Source organism: Rhipicephalus microplus, chromosome 6 (genome assembly GCF_043290135.1).
Source record: "Rhipicephalus microplus isolate Deutch F79 chromosome 6, USDA_Rmic, whole genome shotgun sequence".
Classification (NCBI taxonomy): Eukaryota; Metazoa; Arthropoda; class Arachnida; order Ixodida; family Ixodidae; genus Rhipicephalus; species Rhipicephalus microplus.
Genome location: NC_134705.1, coordinates 64962605 through 64972904, shown reverse-complemented (window position 1 = coordinate 64972904; position 10300 = coordinate 64962605). Strand labels below are relative to the sequence as shown.

The following is a 10300-nucleotide window of genomic DNA, read 5'->3' as shown; positions in this document are numbered from 1 at the left end:
CGGTAGAGAACGACGCGGTGAGTGGCATCGTAACGATGTTTGCGATCTTCTTGGCTAGCTTCGGTGTTTACGCGGGCAAGACGACGGCATCGAGCAACGCGGGACACAAACGGGTCGCAAACGAATGGTGAAGAGTTGACGGGGCCAGAAAAGAATGAAACGTCGAGTGGTGATGTCGGTTGGCGTCCGTATACTAGGAAAAATGGAGAATAGCCTGTGGTTCGTTGAACTGACGTATTATATGCATACGTGACAAAGGGTAGTATGGCATCCCAATTGCGATGGTCCGGTCGGATATACATGGACAGCATGTCACACAGCGTGCGATGAAATCTTTCCGTTAAGCCATTGGTTTGCGGGTGATAGCTAGATGTTGTTTTATGAACTGTTTTTGATGCTTGAAGAACTTCACTGAGCGTGCTTGAAAGAAATGCCTTTCCCCGGTCGCTCAAAAGGACACGAGGGGCTCCATGACGTAGATAAATAGCATTCAAGAAGAAAGTTGCTACTTCCGAAGCACTTCCTGAAGTGATTGAGGCCGTCTCAGCGTACCGGGTCAAGTGATCAACCGCGGTGACTATCCACCTCTTGCCGTCTGATGTAGTTGGGAGGGGCCCGAAGAGGTCAATTCCGACGACAGAGAACGGCTCTGATGGACAAGGAAGTGGTTGTAGGGTCCCGACTGGAGGAGTAGTGGGCCGCTTGCGGTGTTGGCAAAGTGCGCACGAGGCAATATATTTAGCTACTGTCGTGGAAAGACCTGGCCAGAAAAATCGACTGCGGATGCGCTCATATGTTTTGTAGTAACCCAAGTGTCCTGACGTCGTGTCGTCGTGGGAAGCGCGCAGAACTTCAGTGCGTAGTGCGCGTGGTACGACGGGAACCCATCGGTGGCCTTCCGGGTGCAAAATGTATCGATATAGCACATCGTCCTCCAACTTGAATAGTCGGAGTTGTTTCCGGAGCCTGGCATTAGGGGAAGACGAAGCACCGGTAAGCCGACCAATGATGTCAGTGCAATAAGAATCGGCTCGCTGGTGAGTAGCAAGTGCTGACGGATGGGTGGATGAAGGTAGGGAAGAAATGGATGATATCGACGAGGCGTCCTCCGTATAGCCAATTTGACAAGGGGATGTGACGTGCACCGAAAACTGCGGCAAAGGGCATCGTGACAAAGCGTCGGCATCTTGATGTTGTCTTCCAGTCTTGTAGATGACGTCAAAGTCATAAGATTGTAATCGGAGAATCCAGCGGCCAAGTCGTCCCGACAAGTTTTTGATTGTAAACAACCAGCAAAGAGCATGGTGGTCTGTCACAACAGTAAAATGTCGACCATGTAGGTACGGACGAAATTTTTGGATGGACCAGACAACAGCCAAGCACTCTTGTTCGGTTATCGAGTACCTCTTCTCTGCAGTGGTCAGAGTGCGGATTGCATACGCGACAACTTTCTCGCGAAAGGCATGGTCGCGCTGGAGCAGTACGGCGCCGATCATGAAGAGGAACGGGCCGAAGACTGATGATGGTTATTGATAGATGAGGAAGATGACGTACAATGAATTCTCACAGTATATACAATGTGTACAGTATTTACAAAGCGAGGGATGCGGTGACACTATTTATAAGGAGTGGATCATGTAAGGGCGTGGCGAAAGAATGACTAATAAGGAATGATAGGGGCGTGGAGCTTCCCGATCCTAACAATGAAAAACCTAGAGTGCCATCAGCGGAGGAATGAGGCCTCACTGCTGACTTCCAGCTCCTTGCGCACGAACACCCAGAGCAGCCTGGAGATGCGGGAAACTGTGAGTACGAGGCCCGAACCAGTTTGTGGCGTGCCTCGGCGAGCGAGCGTCTCTGCCAGATGGCTAATAGAGTGATGGTCATTACTAGGCGCGCTAAGGCGCCGTTGTTTGGGTTATGACCGGGAGGTGGCTGAATGCCAAAACGGTGAGCAACTATTCTCCACACCGGCTTCGCAATGGTGCATTCAAAAAGGGCGTGTTTCTGGCTTTCAGCCGTGCGGCAATTAGGGCAGTGGGCATCCGGCACAATACCCAGCTTGCACAGTCGTTGCCTGGTGAGTAGAACTCTGATTGATTGATATGTAGGGTTTAACGTCCCAAAACCACCTTTTGATTATGAGAGACGCTGCAGTGGATGGCTCCGGAAATTTCGACCACCTGGGGTTCTTTAACGTGCACCCAAATCTGAGCACACGGGCCTACAACATTTCCGCCTCCATCGAAAATGCAGCCGCCACAGCCGGGATTCGAACCCGCGACCTGCGGGTCAGCAGCCGAGTACCTTAGCTACTAGACCACCGCGGCGGGGCTGGTGGGTAGAACTCTCCACGCCTTCTTGAACAGGAAGTCCTGCGCCTCACGAGGGGTTCCCCGGCCGATAGAGTTTAGTTCCCTCTTCGCGCGCATTGCTCTTAGTTTCTCGTCCTCGCTCGATTGGAGACGCGTCAGCTCTTCGACTATACGTGCCGGTGGGTCTGCATCAACATCGCCGGCCGGCAGTTTCGTACGGAGCATGTGCGAGGTCGTGGACGCTGTCTTGTAGAATGTCGCAGGTGACTCTGAGGACGGCCTAATGGGCTGGTCCACGCCCAGCCAGTCCTGTCTGGCGCTGCAGCAATATAGGAGCAGGTTGCGTCCGATGTATTCACGAGCCTGTACGAGCATGCCGATGGTCTTCAGGGCCAGAATTTTGCCCAAGGTTTGAGCATGGGGAGTCCCAGGCCCTATTCGGTCACTGCCAGTTGGAGGAGGTTTCGCTTGACAAGGGGTGGATTGTCATCCAACAGAAAAGCGTTGGTGAGCTTGCTCAGCTCACTTGCCGTCCTCAAAGGCATTACAGCGACACGGATGACGTGGGCAGCTAGGGCATACAGGCTCGTTTTCACAGCAACTGTCTTTTCCCTTAGTGAAAGGTCCAGGAGTTTCGCCAGATCGGCTAGGAGGCAGGCTCTCTCTACTACTCGGGACCACGTAGTGGTTGCCACTCCTTCGCAGGAAAAGAACACGCCAACCACCTTCACCGTGATGACAGTCCTGAAATCGCAGATTGCACTGGCCGGGAAAGAGCCGAAAAGGAGGGCTTTGCTTTTATCTTTGTTCAGCATCACTCCTTGATTGATTTGTGGGGTTTAACGTCCCAAAACCATGATATGATTATGAGAGACGCCGTAGTGGAGGGCTCCGGAAATTTTGACCACCTGGGGTTCTTTAACGTGCACCCAAATCTGAGCACACGGGCCTACAACATTTCCGCCTCCATCGGAAATGCAGCCGCCGCAGCCGGGATTCGAACCCGCGCCCTGCGGGTCAGCAGCCGAGTACCTTAGCCACTAGACCACCGCGGCGGGGCGTTCAGCATCTCTCCGGACGCTTCGGCATAGGAAGTGAAGGCGCGTCGGAAGCACTCAAAGCTGCGGGCGCCTCGGAGGAAGAGGGAGATGTCGTCAGTGTGGGCTAGTACCTTGAGCTTTTCAATGCGCGTGAGTGGCAGGCCTCGGATATTCGTGTCGCAGGCTATTGACGACAAGAGAGCCTCTATGGAGAGCAAAAGTGTCGGGCCTAATGGGAAGCTTTGCCTGATGCCTCGCGTATATTCGAATATATCGGTCGTGGAGCCGTTGACGACCACGCTGCACCGGAGATCCGAGTACAGGAGCCTTATCACCTTCATGAATTCTGTCGGGAGGCCGAACTCGCGTAGCGTTTCGAAGAGGTAGGTGTGCATTACTCGGTCGAAGCATGCCGGTCAAGTGAAAGAAAAGCTCCTGAAACTATTTTCCCGGTGGCGTACGCGAAGACGTCTCTGGTCAAAGTCAGGTTGCCGAACAATGACCTTCCCGGCACGGCACAGGCCTAATTCGGGCATTGATATTGGGTAGGAAAACCTTCAGCCAGTTGTTCAGCATTGTCGCCACTATTTTATAGCCCACATTCAGCAAAGTAATTGGATGCCATGAAGCTGGTTCATTCTGAGGTTCACCGTCCTTAAGGATGAGGACGACGCGGCCCGCTCCAAAAGAGGCACGTTTGCCGTGCCCCTCGAGGACGGAGTTGACGACACTCAGTAGCGACTGTCCCAGAACGTCAAAAAAGTTTCCGTAAAACCCCACGGTGGTGCCGTCTGCTCCCGGGGCCGAGTTCGGCGACATCGACGCGATCGCGGTTCTCAGCTCGGCTAACGACGCTGCTCCACACAAAGTCAGGCATTCGTCCTCTTAAAGGAAAAGCAGGTTTTTACAAAGATCCTTTGTGAGGGTAGGTGCTTGGTGGAGCTTGGCAGTGTTTGGCTCCTGAAAGGCTGACTTGAAATGCTGGTGCAGAATCGTTTCGATCTCGACCGGGTGTTCCATTAACGAGCCGTCTGAGCGTTTCAATTCGGTCATACGGAGCGAGCCGTTGCCGCGGATGTCGTGGAGGTCGGGTCGTGCGACTTCTATGAGGCCGCCGGTGTGACCCCGCGCCCGTCAGAGAACGCCCGTAGCAGCCGATCATACTGGACTTTCAAGGCCTCTAGATAGTCCCGGGTGCACGCGGTGAGAGAACCTGCGCCCTCAACAATGCGCATCCTACGGAGAACTTCGTTTAGACAAGCCATGTAGCGTCTTTTCCACAATCGTCCTTCCTGTTGCAGGAGTGATTTCCAAGACGCCTTAAGGTTATCTCAAGTCTCCGGGGAAGTGCAGGGAGTAGCCTCGATAGAATGCTCAGTGAGCACCTGTATGGTTGCGACGGACTCGGGGTCCTGCAGTAATGCCTGGTTGAGGCGCCAGGATGCGTCTGTTGGACTTATACCGCGCCTTCCCCTGACGGTCGTCACCAGTGGGGCGTTATCGGACGCGCAGGACAGAGCGTCGGGAAGTGCTAGGATGTCATATGACACGACCGCGGGCAGTAAGTGATCAGGGGTGTATGCTCGGTCTAGCCGGCTAGCTGTGGTACGGGACGTCCGGGTCGGGCCATACTCTTCATTATGAAGGTGCACCCATGCGTCCGTAAGCCGCGAGTGCCGGAGTATCTTTATCAGTTCTCTGGCATATAGGTTGAGCCGCCGCACCCTGGACCTCGGGCATCCCTCGCCGAGTTTACGACACAGTTGAAGTCGCCCAGGAGTACATACGGGACGGCTTCCTGCAGGCAGTCGTAGAGCTCTCGGAAGAAAGTATTCGTGTCCGACCGCTCGACGGGATCGTACACGTTTACAAAGCGCAACCTCCGCCCGTCTAACCAGACGTCCAAGAAAAGTGTGTGCCCGTGGGCCCAAAAAACATAATGGGACTGTTGGCGGAATCTACCAGAGACAAATACCACCCCGACTGCGGAGGACCTGGCGGCCGTCAGAGAAAAAAAACCTTCCACTTGGCAATCGCGCCGGAAGTGGGCCACATCGAGGAGGGACAAGAAGTTCATGTCCTGTAGAAATAGGAGATCAGTGTCTTGGTTTTTAGCGAAGGCCACTACCCACCTTTGCTTCACTTTGTCGCGAAATGGAGCGAAGCCATCGCCTAAACTGATAAGGCAGGCAACAAACCCGCGTGGAATGCGAGAGGGAGCAGGCGCTGGCGGGCGAGAAGGGCCACTAGGCTGCGAGGTGAGGTAGAGAGGAGGCATAACAAAGGGACGGGAGACGAGGCGCATCGCAGCCGGCATGGGTGCTACTCGGCGCCACCCTAATTTTTGAAGGCGGGGGGTTTGGATGGGGGTCCCCTTTACCCGCACTGGCTGACTCGAACTTTTTGGCTTTGGCGAGGTGCGGGACGTCGCAACCGCTACTTCGTCCTTCGGGCCCGGGTCGTCGCTGTCTTATTTCCTTGCCAGTGGTCCTCTCGCTCTCGCCTCGCTTCTCGTCAGCGCCCGCTTGTGGCTGGCTTCCTGTCATTTCCGGTTTCCAGCTTGCACGAACGGCCAACGAAGCGGAAGAAGGGACCGGAGTGGACGCGTTCGCCGTCGCAGTAATACAGCAGAAAATAAAAGCCGCAACTCACTATGGGCGCGTCATCCCGAGTAGCGTCTTGCGTGCCGTCTTCTAAATCGCGGGTCGACAAGGGGGCTAGCACATTAGCAGGAGCTTTAGGGGTATGGGGGGCCTCTCCTGGCTTGGGAATTCCGGTGGTCCCTTTACGGTGGCCTCCAACTTCAGCAGTCATCCTGGCCAGACGAGAATGTGGGTGGTGCGGGGGAGAGGACGATTGTGCCGAACTCTACTCAAAGTCGCTCGACTCTGAGTCCGACGAATCAGTGTTGGCGGCGTCGTCAACCCTTTCCGGCTCTCTGCCCTCGTTGGAAGACGAAGTCTCCACGCTGCTGCCTGCAGGTAGGTCGGAGATGGTGTCGGCACATCCGGGCAATGCACGCTTTTCTGTCCTACGGGTCCCGGTCCTGGGAGAAAGCACCTGAAGGCGCAAGAAGCTGGTGGCCTTAGAGGCGGCGACGCCGCTCCGATTGCTGAGGCGGATCAGGGTGTGACAACAGAGGGAAGCCGCAGGCCACTGACGCGTAAAAACGCCGCCTGAAGCACTCCTTTGTTCCATGGTGGCTGCTGCAGTGCTTGCACTCTGCCTCGCACCTTTCCTTATCGTACCCAAAAGTGCCGGAGCGCTTGCAGTACGGTTCGGTGCATGCGGTCGCCTTATGACCTACCCTGCCGCAGCGCGCACACACTCGACGCATCCCCTTGTATTCGAACATGACACGGTGCCCCGCTATTGTAAGAAAGGTGGGCACCGGACGACTTATTTCAATTTTGATTATTCGCACACCATTTAACCTATTTTGGCGCGTGGCCACCGTGCCAAAGCAGATGCTACGCACGTTCCCGTATTGAGCAAGAACGTTGCCAAGCGTCTCGTCTGATAAATAGGCGGGGTACTGGTAGGCGTTGACGTACGTAACCGGTGGCCCGACGGCCTCAACCGGAACGTTTTGGCCACTCACGCGAAAACCCTCCGCCATCATTAGTCTTGTAGCCTGGCTGGCATTGCGCGTACAGACGAGCAACTTGGTCCCGCTCATATGTTGCAACACCAGCACACTATCATCACAGCAGTTGCCTCAGCTTAATATATCAAGCCATATATAGATACGTCACCTTGGGCGCCGAAAATATGAAGCAATTCGCCCTCACCGGAGCTCGACTGAAGAAGAGGCCATTCTGGTGGAAGTTGCCGCTTCCGCCAGAGGGGGCTTGTCTAGTGAAGACTGGTCACGTGCAGGCAAGATGCACACTCGTAAAGTAGCAGCTCAGCCGGAAAAGGCGCCGCTCAGTTTCTGGTGGCACCAGGCAGATTGCAGGGGGCTCCGGGACGGCAAGCGTGGACTGGGTACCTTGCTCCACCTGGCATGGGGTGGGTGGGCACCGGTCAGGAAGTCCCGAGGCCCAGGGGCGGCGATCGCGCGTACGGGGCAGCGATGCCGCGTAGAATTGTTTGGAAACTTGAACCCCAGGGGTCGACATCAGCGTGACATGACCCAGGATTACGCGCGAAGACTCAAAAGATGGCTAACTCGACACTTTGATCTAAGCCAAAAGGCTGAGAGCGATGCGATTTTTTGCACCTATTTAAACTCCATTCTTTCACATCTTGTATTTAGTTCTGGCCAAAAGCCGGGCAAACAGTAGCAAAGCGATTCCGACGTCCACCCATGCAATACCAGAATTGTGCAACGAAAGTGGCAGCGCTGGCTTCGCTGCATTGCTTTTATCCCTCGTCAGCTTGAAGTTTCTTGTTTCGCTTACACACATGTTAAAACTGAAACTTTCTTTTCCATGAGGTCGAAACCACGCTTGCTTGCTTGCACGCGTACTCTCGATTGCGCCCATGACGTCACACCAAATGGTTGTCGGCAAACATTATCAGGCATGTCACGAGAGATGCTACAGCACTTGTTTTAAAAAGTGATGCAATGTCTACATGTCCAACTCGAGCACCAAAGTCTGGAAGCAAAAAAAACTACTGTGTAAAATGCCACTACGTCACCCATCTGACATGGCTTCTACGCTGGCTGCCCAAGCAAGGCCTCTGCACCGACGACCACAATCATTTGCAAAAAGATGGTGCCTTGGCTGCTTCAGCGCGCTCAATGTATGCCTTGCAAGTTCCGACGTGGCCGAACACCGCACTAAAGTCGACGAATGTCCTGCCGTGAAAAGCAGACCCCGCAATGCGCGCGAAACGTCTACAGCATGCGTTGTGATGCTGGTGAATGAAGGGTCAAGTGGGAGAGGGTGACGGAACGTGAGTGTTCGAAATGCCACTGCGATGTCGTTCAACCGTTCAACCGGCCGGCAGGCTCTGCCTGTCGTGATCGAAAACTTCCAATATTCACTGATTCTGAGGGGTCGGAGTGCTATGGTGGCGTGTACGAGGTCCTGGCGCGGCGCTTCGTCGATGGAGCCGGGCATGAGCCGGCAGAAGGCGGTCGTAAAGTGGTCACGGAAATCAGTGGAGAAGTACTCGCCTGCGCTTTTCATTGAATTCCGCTGAGTAAGGTGCGAGTACACTCGTGACAGACGGTCTTTGGGAGACGGGTGGTTGCACAAATACGACCGTGGGGCAACGTGCACCCATATTCATGGATTATTTCGCCCCACTACGATAGCTTAGTCACTGCCCTCGCTGGTGTTGCTTGTTCTTGATGACTTTCACTCGTAGCTCACACCCACAGTTGAGGATTGGCCGGTTTGTTGTTCTGCTTCTTCGACTTCTACATATTCAGCTTAGTGAAGCTGTGAGGAGTGATGAGTGGGTGCAGAAGCGAAGCACAGCGAAGCGCGTCCGGAGCGTGATCTCGCACGTCCTGGGTTCCGCAGCGCTTCAGGTATGTGCGCGGTGCGTCTGTACGTCTAGTGCGCAATTTTCTTAGAACTTCCAGGAACTTGCAGTTTCATTCAGGTGAGCATGCGAGGATGTTTGTTGTAAAACCGAGACCCAACGACGGATGAGCTGGTATATGATGATGTCCAGAAATGTAGCGTGTGACCAACAAACGCGCGATACACGCTGTGGTGATCTAGTGGCTATAAGGTACTCGGCTGCAAACCTGCAGGTGGTGGAATCGAATCGCAGCTGCGGCGGCTGCATTTCCGATGGTTGAATTTTTTGGATGCATTTCCGAAATTTTGTAGGCCCGTGTGCTCAGATTAGGGTGCACGTTAAACAACCTTAGGTGGTTGAAATTTCCGGAGCCCTCCACAACGGCGTCTCTCATATTCATATGGTGGTTTAGGGACGTTAAACCCCACATATTATCATATCATCAACAACTAGGCGATGGCCGAGGGCGCTAGCGAGGTAGCTGCAGGACTGCGTGGCCATGACTTACCGCTACCGCTGGCAGAAGCTGGGACCCAGGTCGGTGGACACAGGAAAAGCACATCGGGGCTTTGCTGCTCCACCGTGCTGCAGGTGTGTGCGGGGTGGGTCGTGTGGCGTTCTTTGCAATTTTATTTTTGGGATGAGGAATAGTGTAGATGCGAATTTCAAAAGCGGAAATAGCTTGGGACATACACACTTTTAGATTTCCTCTGAAACGTAAAAATAAATTACTCATTAGTTTTATTGAATGAGTAGGGATCGTAAAAAAACTTGCAGGCTCTACGTGTGAACATAAAAAGAAAGAAGGATATCTCCAAATATGAAATTTTCACACAAACATTTATTTTCCCAGAGCAATCTTAAGTGTGAATGGACACAGCTAGCGCACTCCCCGCACACAGGCGAGTGGGTGCGAATACCGCGTCAGCCGGGGCAGCGTCTCACCAAGGCTTTGAACACTCACCGCACTCACGTGGTTTACACCGATATTGTTGGTGAATCCGGACACTCTTTTATTGAGAATAATGTAGAGCTTGCTCCCACTGTGGTGAGTGGGCCGATCCCGGGTGTAATGCAACACCGGGCAACCCCGTGGTGGAGGTGAAGCAAGCGTCAAGCACTCTGCCGCATCACAAAAATAAGTGCAATATCTTGGATACAAATAGAATACATACCAGGTACTAAGCTGATAAGAACAGATTGGTTTTCATCACAATTCTTGGGCCGTAAGTGAATGAGTCCGAATAAGGACATGGCTTTCTCCAGAGAGTTCCCGCGACGAAGTTCGAAAAAGACATGGCACAACACGGCCGAGAAAAAGCGCGGTGCGTGACAATGTAAAGTATCACATGCCAGGAGAGCAAATTTATACAAAGGAAGAGCACGCACACCCATAGCAGGACTTCATGCATGTCGTAGGCCAGTGTGCGTAGATTTGGGTGCACGTTAAAGAACACCAGGTGG

At 53.7% G+C, this 10300-nt stretch overlaps 1 non-coding gene across 1 annotated transcript; it reads right to left on the bottom strand.

The window, feature by feature from the left end:
• Positions 1-9883: 9883 nt before the first annotated feature.
• LOC119168761 (U2 spliceosomal RNA) lies at positions 9884-10076 on the bottom strand. The gene has a single exon (XR_005109464.2). It is a non-coding gene; the product is annotated as a U2 spliceosomal RNA (small nuclear RNA).
• Positions 10077-10300: the final 224 nt, after the last annotated feature.